The 17019-nt window shown below is 39.2% G+C and overlaps 1 long non-coding RNA gene across 1 annotated transcript; it reads right to left on the bottom strand.

Annotated features, from left to right (window-relative positions):
• Positions 1–1861: 1861 nt before the first annotated feature.
• On the bottom strand, positions 1862–5505 carry LOC111782719 (uncharacterized). Its single transcript, XR_015414642.1, has 2 exons — positions 5053–5505; positions 1862–3539 (listed from the first exon to the last, which is right to left on the bottom strand). It is a non-coding gene; the product is annotated as an uncharacterized LOC111782719 (long non-coding RNA).
• Between the last annotated feature and the right edge of the window lie 11514 nt (positions 5506–17019).

Raw genomic sequence — 17019 nt, 5'->3', positions numbered from 1 at the left:
ATACTTTTAAAATATAAGAATAAAATCAAAAATATTTTATTATTATTTTTTCAAATTAAAAATTAAAATTTGAGAAAATTCTACCATTTTTATTTAACCACCTCATTTTTTATCTTAAATTTTTATTTTATTAAGGATAATTTCAGTTGGTGACAGGCTATCTCAATATATAACACGTTTTTTTTCGAAAAATTTCATTTATTCTGGTGTGGATGCCAGGGCAGGCCTATATTTCTTGGTTTCAATAAGACTCTTCACGAGCGTTGTTTCTATCTACTATTATCTCAAAATAATCAAGTTATTAATGACGGACGAAACCAAAAAATAACCCCTCATGTGCGAAATTAGAGGAGATCTTCTTTAAGATCAAACAATTCCATCGAATTGAGTATGATTGTATGTGTGATAGCAACTACTATACCAAGAATATCAATGAACCCGATTATTGAAATTGCGCGAGTCATTTAAGCATGTTTTATCTTTACTCACATGTATCCTACAAAAATTTTCAAAAGGTCACCCAATATAGAATTGTTTTAAGCAAAATTGAGCCACTAAAAATATAAGTACATCTTATTGGTACAAATATAGTTTTGGTTCATTTATGTACTCTTTTTCTTAGGTGCTACATGCGTGATTCTGATTTAGATTAGTCATTTGCATATTCGTGGAAGTATGATTATTTTTAACCCAATTTTATATTATAACCCAGCAAAAAAATTTATGGTTAGATTGAATTTTGTTCGTTAATTAATAAGCATTGTTTATTAAAAAAATTTATAGTACGAACGATTGAGTTGAGTAAAAAAAAATATATATTACAATCCGACCCAACTTAATCCTCGAACACTACACTTGTTTTTGTTTATTTATTTATTTTTCCACACTTTTAAAATTCAAAGTCTATAAGTTTGGGCCTCAACATTGTTCATATGCTGTCTAAAAAATAATGATATAAAAAAAAGGCCCCAAACAAAAATGAGAAATTTCTGAAAGCAAAACAGTGGACGCAAATGGCCCAAGCCCATTACCCCAGCCCGATCCAGAATCTGCGCCTCGACCTGTACCCGTCAGCCAACCCCTCACGTGTAGTGCACGTGTGTTGCTTTAGTTGCAGCTCGTCCACGCATTCGGCTCCGACATGGCTCGATATGTTCCGCTCGTCTCCCATTCAGCTTACCGGCTCGGGTTACACTATCTAGGTTTGTTTCCTATGTTTTGACCTCATTGAAGGCGTTTAAGGTCAGTTGAACCCCCAATTGCTCAAATTAAGTTATGTTGAGCTAGAAGTATGTTCATGTCAATTGTTGATATGAACGCGGAGAGTGAATGATAAGGAATGCCTCAAACTAGCTTTAGGATTGTTGAGTAACTTCGGTTCAGGCCAGCTAAGTAAGTGAGTCCCCACTATCGGTTTGGTTTGAAGAATTGTCTTATGTATGATGATACATGTCCTGTAGTTCCTGCATGTGTCATATGCTTGAATGTTATGTTATGCGATGTTATGATATGCTATGTTTTGATAAGTCATGTTATATTATATGATAGTAGACTACGATAGGCTATGTTGGGTAATGATATGCTAAGTTAAGTACTGATATGCTATATTATGAATATTTGCCTTTATTACTATAGGTATACTTCTATTTATTATTATTTTCGTATCCTTGTAATTTATTTTATTATAAATAGAGAACTTTCACACACCATTTAGGTGTGGTGGATTAAGCAAACATTCTCACTATGTCATGCTATATCATGTTATGTCATGTCAGACCATGATGAGCTATGTTATATCATGATAAGTCACGTTGTGATATGATCATGCTATTATGTGTAAAAGTGATGACAAATTTGGATGTTATGTTGTGATATGATCATGCTATTATGTGTAAAAGTGATGACAAATTTGGATGTTATGATGGATAAATCAAGACACGTGTAGAGTGTCACAACCCAACAATGGTTGTGCCCCAAGTATGTCATCGAGGACGATGACTAGTATAAGTGGTGGAGAATGCCACAACGTAACTATGAAGAGAGTGGGTTGTAACCCTCACATTGCGACAATAGAAGCAGGGACCCTCAAGTGGCCCCCTACCCGGCCCTTCAACAAGCCCATCTTTGCCCCTCATGCCTATTGGATGTCTCTATCTTGCTTATGTCTCAACTTGTCTTCAATGCCCACTTCCTGTGGTGTGTTAGATTCTATCTTGCTTATGTCTCAACTTGTCTTCAATGCCCACTTCCAGTGGTGTGTTAGATTCTATCTTGCTTATGTCTCAACTTGTCTTCAATGCCCATGCCCACTTCCAGTGGTGTGTTAGATTCTATCTTGCTTATGTCTCAACTTGTCTTCAATGCCCATGCCCACTTCCAGTGGTGTGTTAGATTCTATCTTGCTTATGTCTCAACTTGTCTTCAATGCCCTGTGGTGTGTTAGATGACGCACCATTCTTCTCGGTCGCATGGCACTCGTCTAGGCCCTCACGTGACCTAATGGGCGCCACTTGAGGAAGGACTCATATGTTACAAGATTTTAAGGTTCTCAATAAAATATCCAAAGTTCAAACTAAAAAAAAAAAAAAAAAAAAAAAAAATTGACAAATTAATTCTCGTAAGGACTCGTATGTTACAAGATTTTACCTACCATACGACAAAACTTATTGGAATAAGACTACCGGATCTAAAATGAAGGCCACATCTACAAATGATTAATCAATGTTATTAATAATGTCATTGACCAAACTAATGGTAACTTGAAACTTGAAACTTGATGGGCCATCCCATGGTACATGTTCTGACGGACTAAAGTACCATTCCATTGACCATCGATGATAATACTTTGTACTTATTCTAGGACCTATCTATGATATTTTTAAAATTTGAAATAAGAGAGGGCCAATTTTATTACAAAATCGAGCTTCAAGCGAGGTATGTAGCTCCTCAAGGTTACTTTAAAGAATTTTCTTATAGGACGGAGTTGATTATGAGTTAATATTGATATCAAATTCGAAATGGAACTAATTGAGTTTGACCTTTAAAAGTTTGATGATTAATTAAACTACTGTTTGTAACGGACCTAGATGAATGATCTAATACCATATGAAATTAGGCAACATGTTAACATGATATATCATTTAGTTATATGTAATTTACTTTATCATGCCTATGATATGATAGGATTCTGCTACTATGTGGAGACGGTTAGGGGTTTGCCAACTATCCCTTAATTTTGAACTTATCTCTATCCCTTAATTTTGAACTTATCTCTATTGACAATGGTTGACATAGTATTTTGGTACTTGGCAAAGACATGTAGTCACTCCTCTTATGCTTGCACAATGTAGAGATGGTTAATGGGTAACCAGTTAACCTTTAAAGTGAACTTGTTTTGATTGGCTATAATCTAAATTTGTATCCAATGATGAGTTGATAGATAAGACGATCATGCCTTAGATTATAATGATATGTGGTGCCATGAGGATTTTATGGGTCGGGATGATAATGGGATCTCCAACTATCCTTTAATTGTGAACCTGTTCAAGTAAGGACAGAAGGACAGGGTCCATACAAGTATATAGTAATTAGCAAGCACGAGATTATGATGATGGTTATGATTACAATAATAGCAAAGAACTAATTAGATTATCCAAAAATTTTGAGTAACCCTAATAAGATAAATGAGCTCCAAGGAGTTATAAGATGAGATACAATGAATGAAATGAGCTCTAATAGGAGCTAAATTACTACAAGACGAGCACAAGATGCTCCTCTATTTTACCTAACGATCAACTTATGTTTACCAAATCATACCACACGAACACTGTTTGTCGTGTAGTTATATCAAAGTCATTTCATTACCAAAATATTAAGCGGAGTACGTTTTTTAAAGTTTGCTCACAACAAAGTGATTTGATATGAATACATATAAGAAAGGACAAATGTTATAGAAAATAGAAAGAATCTCAATCTAAAGTAGTAAAAAGGATACAAAAGCACTTTTGAATAAAAGCACAAAAAGAAAAAGTTGTTAGGTGGATGAGTTATCGAGCAAATGTACAACTCAACTATGTACAAGTGTTTGTGGACAAGATGAGATGTTTACAATCACCAAAAACCAACATGACAAGACATGAGAATCTTAGCCAAAGGACATCTTATATCGTATGAATCAAAAAAACACACAAAACACCATCCAACACTAACCTCTGCCGTGTAGTGCGTTTCTAACCTTGTCTTCCATCATTCATCATTTGTCCCTTCCATATGTTTTTTCATCTAATCATACACTAACTTCCCATTTTATATTCATTTGAGTTCAAATAGTTTTTTTTAAAACTTAATCTGGGCCAGCGAGAGGTTTCCACACACTTATCTTCAACCGATGTGGGATCTCCTAATCCATCTCCCTTGGGGGCCAAGAAGCATTTATCTCAACCGATGTGAGATCTCACAATCTACCTCTTAAGGGTCAGCGTCCTTACTGGCATACCGCCCAGTGTCTAGTTCTGATATCATTTGTAACAGCTCAAGCCCACCGGATCTCACAATCTACTCGTTAGAGGCCAGTGTCCTTGCTAGCACACCTCCTGGTGTCTAGCTCTAATATCATTTGTAACAACTCAAGCCCACCGAATCTCACAATCTATCCCTTGTGGGCCAACGTCCTCACTAGCACACCGTTCGGTGTCTAGCTCTGATATCATTTGTAACCGTCCAAGCCCACCGAATGGTTTCATTCCTCTCTCACAAATTTTCTAAGTCGTTTTATATAAACATAAAATTAGGCATGTTATATGCTAATCGAAACAAGTACTTTATTGATTAAGAGAGATATGATTGATCAATCCATATTGACATCCCACAAGTTGACCTAAAAAAAACCTAGCATGTATGATTATGCAAAACTAGGACAATAATAGACAATAGAGATAGATCCAAAACTTTATTGGTTGATAAACATTAGAAATAAACTCAAAACTAGAATCAAGCAAACAATGATGAACAGCTAGAAGTGAAGAGCTAAATGGAATATAATTTTGAATTTACCTTAGCAATAGAATGGTGAGGCTAAAGAAAGGTCCTTGAGGCCTTGTCTTTATGGAGTATATAGTCGTTTTATTGCTGATGCAGCATCATCAAGATTCTCAGGTTGAATTATTCAGCTTGTGAATCTTGAAGATGCTACTCCTGCAAACAACGCCTGCCCATTCTTCTCCTTCTTCTTCTTCCACCTTTCTTCCAACCCTTTAGAACAAATCAAGAACAGATCCATAAAAAACCCACCAAAAAAAAAATTCAGATTTTCACTCAATTCTCCCAACCCATTTTCAAAAACCCCATTTTCAGTTCATATTTGATAGAAAGAATCAAAATTTCATTGAAAAAATACCCAAAAATCTGAATCTAAAGAGCAAAAGGGGAAGGCTAAATCCAAACAAAAAAACCCACAAAATTCAATTTTTAAAAAAGAAAGTAGAAGAAACCTTTTTTTTTTTTTTTTTTTTTTTCTTTTAGATCAATAGAACAGAGAAATAAATATATATATAAAAAAAAAAAAAAAAAAAAAGGAAATATATCTCTCTAAAATCACCAAGAGAGAGAGAGAGAGAGAGAGAAGGGCGTAAGATGGAGAGAAAGAGTCAGCGATATATACCCGTTTTTAATGCTGACGTGTCACCTACTCCAATTCTTATTGGCTGTTCAAAACTAATTTACGTTTTTTCCTTTTTTTTTTTTTTTTTTTTTAAATGCGAATGGTCAGAAATTTGCTGAGCTGTATCTTGCTCATATTCCTTAAAAAACCTAATTATTTTTTTATTTATATATAATTATTTATTTATCATTCCAATGGCGCAATCCTCGTATTGACCAATTTATTTATTTAATTTTTTTTAGTTTATTTTTTTTTCCTTGTTTTGTTTTAAGGTTATAGTTTATATTTTATTCCCACATTATTAAATGAATTTTTTTTATCGATAATTAACATTTTTTAAAAATTCTTTTAATATCAATAAAAATATTCTAGATTTTTAAATTGAGCTATACTCGTGTTAGCTATTATAGTCATGGAAAGAATATTAATTTTATTCTTATTTATCAACTCGTGTGATTCGAACATACCCCTCCAATAATATTTATTTTTTATTCTTTACATACGTGAAGTTTCGTGGCACGTGATACTCCCAACTTGTTTGTTATAAAATAGTAGAGTAAATAAAGCCTTTTTTTTAATGATTAAACTAAAGTAACCGTCCATTTGAAAAACGCATAGAAAATGTTGGATTCTTGTGATTTTCTAAATCCCATGTTCCAAAATTTATAATATCAATATCACTATCTATCACTATTGTACACTAAAAAATGTGGTACAAAACCAACCATTTCTATTAGATATTATATCGTGTTGTGTGAATCATATTGCAACAGATTAGCTGGAATGAATACTATATATTTTAAAAGCACAAAAGTACTATCTTTTATCACTCGTAGGTTCAACCAAGCTTTCATTGAGAATCTTGAAAATCTTGTAACGTGAATACTGTGAAAGAAGCGATCTTTTTTATTAATATCAGTGGCACAGTTCAAACGTCACTTAGAAAGGAAAATGCTTATCTTTTAAGGTTTATGTTGATGCAACTTGGACTAAGCGTAAAAAAGCACTGTCTTTTATCACTCGTAGGTTCAACCAAGCTTTCATTGTGAATCTTGAAAATCCCGCAACGTGAACACTATAAAAGAAGCGACCTTTTGTGACTAATATTAGTTGCATAGTTCGAACAAACTTCATTCTTGCTAGAAGGATGCTAGAGGTGAATATAATATAAATACTTAGTGTTTTATTTTATTTTATAGAAATATCTATTATATACTTTTTGAATTATCCATTGACATTGACATTGACTTTTTATCTATATTAGTCTCTGTCATTTGTCCCACTTCCCTCTCCATTTCATCAAGTGGTCGTGCTAGAGACAAAAACAATCATAGATAATTTTGTCGTATTTCTTTTTGTCCATTTATCTCTTGAATCAGAAATTTGATTCCTAAACCTTTTTAAATTGTACTTACAAAGGGCTTTGAAGTTAAAATATTAATATGAAAACAAAGGATTGAATGATAACACGATTGTATTACATATTTATAACATACTCAGTAAGTGATCTCACTGTAAAGGTCACGAAATGCAAGCAATTATACAAGGAGTTACACTTTCATAAAAATCATTTTATGGCCTTAAATTTTGCTTTTTAAGTATGAGCTAAAATTGGATGGTAGTACTTCAATGTACACTATCCACATACACGGACATGGACCCACCAAGCGAGTGTATACGTGCAACCTAGGCCTACCCTTTAGCTAGCGCACACTCACACTACCTAAGTTACGGAGGGAAAGGAGCCTGTATAGTATTATGGTGTACACAATACCGTATCATAACATCATGGTTGAGAATGTTTGCTTAATCCACCACACCTGAATGGTGTAAAAGTTATCTATTTATAATCAAATAAATTACAAGGATATGAAAAGAGTAATAATTGGAAATAACAATAACTGGAAAGATACCTATAGTAATAAAGCAAATATCTAGATATTTGTCTTATAATAAAATATCAAATATGATATATATGGTAAACTATAATTTAGTACTAAATATTTTTAACAATAGCAAACTTAAATGTACGCATTCATACTAATCATAACGGGAAAGTATTCTGATGCATATGACACATAAAAACGCATGAGGTCCCCCTAACTTCAAATCATATCATATGTAGATCGTACATTCGTCTTTCATAAACATTTTCATGAATACATTCTTGGGATAACAATATTTCACAGTCTCGAAAGCAATCATGTTAACATGGTGTACATGACATATCATAGTATAACATAAGTCATAATACATCATCACGTAGTCATGACATAACATAACATAGCATCGTACGACATAATTCATGTCACAAGAATCATAAAACACGACACATGGAGGAGCCACAGAGCACGTGTTGTTCATACATCATTCAATTCATCCAACTATACCAATAGTAGAGCCACAATCATAGTTTTGAATTTAATTCTACCTAAAGAGTCTCACCATCATAGTTTTGAATTCTACTATAGAAATTAGCTCACCTAATCTTACGTGAGATAATTTAAACTTAACTTCAAATAATTTAAATTAGCTAAACATAGTCATAATAACCTTAAACGTTTCGAAAGAGTTGAAACTAATAAAAAAACTGTTCGAGCTTATCCGACCAAAGTCGAATCAGCCAACCTAGAATCGTTAGAAAATGTATTATCCGATTGACTCCAAACCACCCAAATGAGATGAAAGGGAGGATTGTTGTAACTTAATAAATCAAGTGAGCTTAAAAATATCTTACTTAAAAATATCCAAACCACCCATAAAGATAATATCTTACTTTTATTTATTATTAAACTCTTCCTTTCCAATTTTATTTAAAAATGATAAAGATCTAGTAAGCTTAAAAATTCATTATAAATCATATAAAGTAATTTAACTATGTTATAAATTTATCATATTTCAATATTATTCTCTCAATTAAAGAAATTTGGTTTGAAATTGAGGATTTTCATTGATGTTGGTGGCTTTTCAATTTGTCAGAATTTAGTGCAACTTATTTCTAATTTGAATTAGTTATAGAATATATGATATTCGTAATCATTTAATATTTAAAAAATATATTAGTTAAAAATATATCTGAGATATTCCTAATCAGTTAGATTTGATTAATAGTATATTTTATTTTATTTTGAAGATTTAGTTAGTTTATATTTTCTTTATGTATTAGTTGGTATCTTGTATCCTATTTCAAGGTTGTGAATATGAATGAATATTGAAGCTTCGATCCCAATTATTTTTCTCATTCTTAAATGTGTATTCTTTCGTTAAGTGATAATATTTTCATATCTATCCACACTTTTGAGTGGTAGATATTGCGTCAGTTGGTATCAGAGCCAAGTTGGTACGGTTTGATATTATTACTCAACGAGATGAATGGTGGAAGTGCTTCTATGGGTATAGCTATGGAAAAGCTTGTTGGCAATAACTATAGTTATTGGAAGTTATGCATGGAAGCTTATCTACAAGTGCAGGATTTATGAGACTTAATTGAAGGTGATGACACAGAAATTCCAGCACATACTCCACAGAATGCAGAATTACGTCGACAATGGAAGATCAAATACGGAGAAGCCTTATTTACCTTGCGAACCTTGATTAACAAGGAGTATATTGATCATGTTCGTGATTTAAAGTCACCAAAGCAAGTATGAGATACACTTCAAAAGTTGTTCGCTAAGAAAAATACCGCTCGACTGCAATTTCTAGAGAATGAACTAGCTATGGTAACTCAAGGTAATTTGTCTGTTGAAGGTAATTTGTCTGTTGAAGAATATTTTTTAAAAGTGAAAAATCTATGTTATGAAATTTCAGAATTAGATGCTGAGGAGCCAGTGAGTGATGCTCGATTACGGCATTATCTTATTCGTGGATTACTAAAAGAGTTTATGCCCTTTGTTTCCTCAATACAAGGGTGGACAAATCAGCCTACAGTAAATGTAACTGGAGAATCTTCTTTCCAATCAGGAAACCTTGATTAAGCAAATGACTAATAGCAATGAGTTTTCCCCGAAGTCAGAAGATGTGTTGTATGTCAAAGATCAAAGGAGACAGAATTTTCATTCAAAGCTTTCATCAAGCAATGGGAATCAATTCAGAAGTGAGGAGTCGTCAAAGAAGCCATTTAAAGCTTGTTACAGGTGTGGAAAACCAAGCCATTTTAAACGAGATTGTCAGGTGAAAGTGTTGTGTGATTGTTGCGGAAAGCCATGCCATATTAAGCCAAATTGCCGAGTCAAAATCCAGGAACCAGAAGCAAATGTTGTACATGAAAGTAAAAATTCTTCGGATCCAATTTGGGAATACTGCTTAACCACTGAGATTCTAGATCAGCCAACAAACATGACTTCAGCCGTATATCAAGATGATGTCTCTACAAATGATCAAAATTCTAATTTCACTACTTACGCTTCTGAATTTGATTCTCTCCAAATTCTGCTTCTGGACTCTCTTTTTTTCTCCAATGCCAATTGTGCTGCCCCTGGTGACCCTTCTGTTTATTTCACGGCCTTGGATTTGGGATTCGACGAAAACAAAAATTTCGAACTAACCTTTGACGATCTTGACGCCTCTGAGGCTGACGATTTCCTCATCTCTGAAGATTTGGATCAAACTACCAATTTGTTAGACTTGCAGGCTGATTGGGAAGCTTCTAGGGGCTCTGCTGTTTATGTTTGCAGCTTTGCATGCTCTCTAGGATCCAGGAGCTCTGCGGTTTCATGCAAGTAGTCCCTCAATGAAGGTGAGTTTCTAGACTATCAATCTTCTGAATTAAGAACCGCAGATCGCGAGTGTTTTTTGACCCATTCTGGTGGATGGGACTCAAAGAGTCTGAGGATTGTAAATTGTCCTTCCCTAGAGCCTGAAATTGCGCTTGCATCTGAACCTGAACCGAATCTTGAACCCGAACCAGATCCGAAATCGGAAACTGGATGTGAAGCTGAATCGTTTCCTGAGAATGAAGATAAATTGGTAGAAGAAAAGCATTTGGAGGTTGAAAGTGAGAATCTAGACCAAGTTCAGAACGACAGTGTTGTAGTAGAGGCTGAGTTGTTGGATAAGAGCATGGATGTGGCTAAAGAGAGAGAAGCTTGCAATGTTGATGCTAGTTTATTAGAAAGTCGGGATGTATTGATTGATTTGGGGAATTGTACTAAGGATGAACGTGATGTTGTGGCTAACGAAGGCGACAAATTGGAAGACAGTTTGGTTGGTGAAAGAGAACAAGGTAATGGGACGGATGACAAGAACTTGTTAGAATCTTCAGTTCAGTTGGATGACGAGTGCAAGGAAAGCAAGGGCCTTGATCAAGAAGTGAAGACTAGGGATTTTGATGTATCAGATAAAGAGGTAGAAAAAGAAATATCAGACGAAGAGACAACAAAAACTACCAAGGTGTTGACTCTGGCAATTCGGAGGACAATGTCGACGAAAAATTGGCCGAAGGTTTCTTGGAAAAATTAGCAGAAGTAAAAGGAGAGAGGGAGAGAGATTCGCTGAGATTTGCTGAAGACTCGATATATTATTTTCCTTCAGTTGAACGGTTTAAATAACCAATCTAATTACAAAAATAGAAAAACCAATTATACAAAAATAGAAAAGTGGACGAAGACTTCGCCCAAATTGGCCAAACAATGGCACCTAGAATTACGTTCTTCCATTCGCGTGAATTAAGATGTTTTGAGAAACCTAACTAAATAAGGCACATGGCTTTTATTTAACAATCTCCTCCTAAAAGCTGTACCTTATCATTTGAACTCCGATCTTTGAGTGTAGTTCTTCAAATTTCACCCGCGCCAGGGACTTGGTGAAAATGTCTCCAAGTTGTTCCTCTGTTCGGATGAAATCAATTTTGATGAGCCCTCGATCTGCACATTCTCGAATGTAGTGGAATCTGATTTCTATGTGCTTGCTCCGGTCGTGCAAAACTGGATTTTGATCAGGGAGATCGTAGCTTTGTTGTCTACGTATAGCATTGGTGGATCGCTTTCTCTCCCGATGAGTTCTTCCATTAGTTGCGCAAGCCAGATCCCTTGTGTTGCTGCCATCGAAGCGGCAACGTATTCTGCTTCGCAGAAAGACAAAGCAACTACCTTCTGTTTTGTTGATTGCCAGCAGATCGCGCCGCCTGAGAGAAAGTAGATCATTCCGCTGGTGCTCTTACGGTCATCAACGTCACCGACCATGTCACTATCACTGTAGCCGACCAGCTTGAGTTTCTCCTTTCCGCTCCCTACGCAGTATCTTACACCCCAGCCTCTGGTTCCGGCTACATAGCGCAGGATGCGCTTGACAGCCACTAGATGCTCCTCCCTAGGTGCTTCCATAAACCTACTCACATATCCAATAGAATAAGCAAGATCAGGATGAGAGTTTACCATATAGTGCAGACTCCCGACAATGCTGCGGTAATTGGTGGAGTCGACTAGGGATTTGGTGGAGTCGACTAGTTCAGTTGGATGACGAGTGCAAGGAAAGCAAGGGCCTTGATCAAGAAGTGAAGACTAGGGATTTTGATGTATCAGATAAAGAGGTAGAAAAAGAAATATCAGACGAAGAGACAACAAAAACTACCAAGGTGTTGACTCTGGCAATTCGGAGGACAATGTCGACGAAAAATTGGCCGAAGGTTTCTTGGAAAAATTAGCAGAAGTAAAAGGAGAGAGGGAGAGAGATTCGCTGAGATTTGCTGAAGACTCGATATATTATTTTCCTTCAGTTGAACGGTTTAAATAACCAATCTAATTACAAAAATAGAAAAACCAATTATACAAAAATAGAAAAGTGGACGAAGACTTCGCCCAAATTGGCCAAACAATGGCACCTAGAATTACGTTCTTCCATTCGCGTGAATTAAGATGTTTTGAGAAACCTAACTAAATAAGGCACATGGCTTTTATTTAACAATCTCCTCCTAAAAGCTGTACCTTATCATTTGAACTCCGATCTTTGAGTGTAGTTCTTCAAATTTCACCCGCGCCAGGGACTTGGTGAAAATGTCTCCAAGTTGTTCCTCTGTTCGGATGAAATCAATTTTGATGAGCCCTCGATCTGCACATTCTCGAATGTAGTGGAATCTGATTTCTATGTGCTTGCTCCGGTCGTGCAAAACTGGATTTTGATCAGGGAGATCGTAGCTTTGTTGTCTACGTATAGCATTGGTGGATCGCTTTCTCTCCCGATGAGTTCTTCCATTAGTTGCGCAAGCCAGATCCCTTGTGTTGCTGCCATCGAAGCGGCAACGTATTCTGCTTCGCAGAAAGACAAAGCAACTACCTTCTGTTTTGTTGATTGCCAGCAGATCGCGCCGCCTGAGAGAAAGTAGATCATTCCGCTGGTGCTCTTACGGTCATCAACGTCACCGACCATGTCACTATCACTGTAGCCGACCAGCTTGAGTTTCTCCTTTCCGCTCCCTACGCAGTATCTTACACCCCAGCCTCTGGTTCCGGCTACATAGCGCAGGATGCGCTTGACAGCCACTAGATGCTCCTCCCTAGGTGCTTCCATAAACCTACTCACATATCCAATAGAATAAGCAAGATCAGGATTAGAGTTTACCATATAGTGCAGACTCCCGACAATGCTGCGGTAATTGGTGGAGTCGACTGTCGATGTAGTGCCGGCCTTCCTTAGTTGGAGTCGGGCCTCCATTGGCGCTCTTGTAGGATTACTGTCCACAAGTCCAGTTGTGTCCAGCAGCTTCTTCGCGTATGCACTTTGGCAGATGGAGATGCCGGTAGAATTTTGTTGCACTTCGATGCCGAGGTAGTAGCTGAGCACGTCGAGATCGCTCATCTCAAAGTTTTTCGACATCTTCTTCTTGAACCTTCCGAGGACTTCCACGTCGCCTCTAGTGATTATGAGGTCGTCGACGTACACTCCCATGATCAGTCGCTTCTTGCCATGGCCGTGCGTGTACATGCCATGCTCAGAGGCACAACGTTTGAATTTCAGTGACAGTAGAGTACTATCGAGCTTCGCGTTCCAGGCTCGTGGGGCTTGTTGAAGCCCGTAGAGTGCCTTGTGCAGGCGCAGTATCTTATTGGGGTTGTCGTTGTCCAGGAAGCCAGGTGGTTGTCGGACATAGTCAGTCTCCTTCAGCTCTCCGTTAAGGAAGGCAGACTTTACGTCCATATGGTGAACCTCCCAAGAGTAATGTGCCACAATTGCCAGCAAGAAACGAATGGATTCTAACCTTGCCACTGGCGCAAATACCTCTTCGAAGTCCACTCCTTGCTTCTGGACGTAGTCCTTCGCCACCAGACGGGCCTTGTGCTTCACAACTTCTTCTTTTTCGTTGCGCTTCAGTTTGAAGACCCATTTGAGCTCTATGGCTCGGTGTCCCGATGGCATATCCTCCAGACTCCACGTCTGGTTCTCGGTGATGGATGTCATCTCCTCCTGCATTGCCTTCAGCCAGCACGGGTTCTTTTCTGCTTCGGCGAAGGTGTTCGGTTCATCTGCACTGATGACATGTAGTTCGGCCACTTCTTCGAGCTCGCGCGCTACCAGTCCAGGTGGTTCACCTCCTCCCACTAGGTCGTCCATCCTCCGGTACCTGGCCTCCAGATCAGTATCGTGATGGGCATCCAGCGTCGAATCCGCAGTCCGTGGTGTTACGAATTCCACTGGTTCAGGGGGTGCACCTGCTGGCGGCGGTGACGGCTCCTGATGCTGGGCTCCTCCTTCTTCCGGCTTGGTGACGAGGTACTCCAACGTGAATTGATTTGGATTATGGTCTGCCTCGATCACGTCATTCCACTGCCAGAAGGTGCTTTCGTCGAAGACGACGTCGCGAGACACGTGAGCTCGCCCCCCTACAGGATCATAGAGTCTGTACGCCTTGCTCCCGGGTTCATAGCCGATGAAGACGATCTTCAGCCCCCTGGGATCGAGCATGGCGAGGTGGGGACATGTTACCTTCATGTATGCGACGCAGCCGAACACGCGGAAATGATGTACCGCTGGTTTTTTGTTGTACCAGGCCTCATATGGCGTCTTCCCGTCGAGGCTTCGGGTTGGTGATCGATTGAGAAGATAGACGGTCGTCATTACTGCCTCTCCCAGAATCTCCCAGGCATCCCGGACGTCACCAACAATGACCTCGCTGTCCCGACGATGGTCTGATTTTGGCGCTCCACCACTCCGTTCTGTTGGGGGGAGTAGGGCGCCGTTAGGTGCCATTGTATGCCGATCTCGTTGCAGTACTTACCGAAACTTTCCGAGGTGAATTCTCCGCCTCGGTCTGTGCGCAGCACTCGCATCTTCTTCTCACATTCGGTCTCCGCTCGCGCTTTAATGCGCTTAACTGCCTCTGCCGCGTCACTTTTCGCTTGTAGCAGGGACAGCCACATGAAGCGGCTTTTGTCATCGACTAACAGGAGAAAGAGACTCTTACCGCCTGGGGTCGCCGGCTTGATGGGCCCGCAGATATCGCCGTGTACAAGCTCCAACGGCTCATCGGCTCGGTAGGATGTTTGAGACGGAACGGGTGTGCGCCTCTGTTTGCTGATGAGGCACCCGTCGCACAGCTTGTTCACGCCTTTGATTGCTGGCAAACCATGCACCAACTTCTCCTTCTGTAGCTTTTCTAGAGCAGGAAAGTTTAAGTGCCCGTACCTTGCGTGCCACCTCCAAAATACCTCTTCGATCTTGGCCGAGAGGCTGACGGGTTGCTCTATCTCTAACTACAGGATGTAAAGACGGTTTGTAGTGCGCCTTGCCTACGTGAGCAGCCGTCGTTGATTATCGCAGATTTTGAGTAGTTCGCGCTCGATGGAAATGAAGCAGCCTGTCTCATCGAGTTGACCCAGGCTCACAAGGTTAGCCTTGAGCCTCGGGATGAAGTAGACGTCTGTCAGCTTGCGATGCTCGTCTCCCTTGCTGACGAATAGGATTGTGTCGCGCCCTTCGATCTCGACGACGGAGCCATCGTCGAATTTCACCATCCCGCGGATCCCCGAGTCGAGTGCGAAGAACACAGATCTAGCCCTGGTCATATGGTTTGTTGCCCCTGTGTCGAGGATCCATCGTCGGTGCTCGTGTTGCTCGTCCCTCCATCTCCGTGGATTTGAAATTAAAATTGGGGACGCATGCACTTACCATGAAGAGAGCTGGCTCGTCCTCCTCGGATTGAGCCACATGGGCCTTTTCGGCCTTCTCCTTGTTCCAGTAATTCCTGCTCAGGTGTCCTCTCTTCCCACAGTTCGAGCACTGGATCGGCCTGCCATTGGTCGACTCCTTATTTTGATCCCCATCTTTCCCGCGCATGCGCCCATGGGACTTCCATGGTGACACAATTGCGCTTTCGAAGGCAGCAGACTAGCGATTGTGCGGCACTCACTTTCCAGCGACAAGTGAGCTTAAGCCAATTTGTTCTTGCGTCGCCTACGGCCAAGCGACGTATGATCGAGTCTCTAGCCTCGATTTTAAAAGAAGGTTTTAGAAAACGAGGAGAGAGAGAGATTTTAGAAAGAGAGATTTTGGGAAAGAGACGTTATATAAGCAAGCAAGAGAAAGATAACAACGGCTTAGCATATATAACCTTGGGTAGGGAGAAGTTGACAACTAGTCATATCCCCCTATAGTACATTCTGAGCCATTTTAAGTCTGGCAGGCCTAGACATGATATTTTTGAGGCGTCATACGCCCTAGAATTACAAAAGGAAAAACACTAGAATGAAAAGACATGACAAGGGTTGGCTTGTCATGGGCATGCGGCCATGGGCAACATGCCCTAGACGAGCATGACCGTGACATCCTCCCCCACCTAATTGGTTGACGACCCCGTCAACCGACTACTTTCAAACCTTGCGATGTGGGTGGCGGCGGAGTTCAGATCTTCGGCGCGTTCCCAGCTTGTTTCCTCTGTAGGAAGATTCTTCCATTTGACAAGAAATTCACGAATCGTCCGTACAGGTATTCTTATCTTCCTAACCCTGTCGGCTAGGATCTCTTCTACTTCTTTCATTTCTTTCTGCTTCAGATCGATGCTCGGTCTTGTGGTTGCATTCCGTTGGTCGTCGTCTGGGTCAGGGTGATAGGGCTTCAAGTTGCTCACATGAATTACTGGGTGGATTTTCATCCATGCGGGTAGTGCAACTCGGTAGGAGGTAGCCCCGATCTTTTTAAGGACTTCAACCGGGCCTTCATATTTTCGAACTAGTCTCTGGTCCTTTCGGCTGCGAAATCTAATCTGTTCTGGTCTCAGCTTGATAAGAACTTAATCTCCTGCTCGGAATTGAAGGGGGCGACGTTTCTTGTCCGCCCATTTTTTCATATGCTTGGAAGCCTTCTCTAAATATGCCCGGGCTATATCTGTCGTCTGCTTCCATTCTCTTGTAAAGTTGTGAGCTTGAGGA

This window comes from Cucurbita pepo, chromosome 20 (assembly GCF_057944985.1).
Source record: "Cucurbita pepo subsp. pepo isolate OVF chromosome 20, ASM5794498v1, whole genome shotgun sequence".
Lineage (NCBI taxonomy): Eukaryota > Viridiplantae > Streptophyta > Magnoliopsida > Cucurbitales > Cucurbitaceae > Cucurbita > Cucurbita pepo.
The sequence above is the reverse complement of the archived record's forward strand: the minus strand, read 5'-3'. Positions and strand labels throughout refer to the sequence as shown.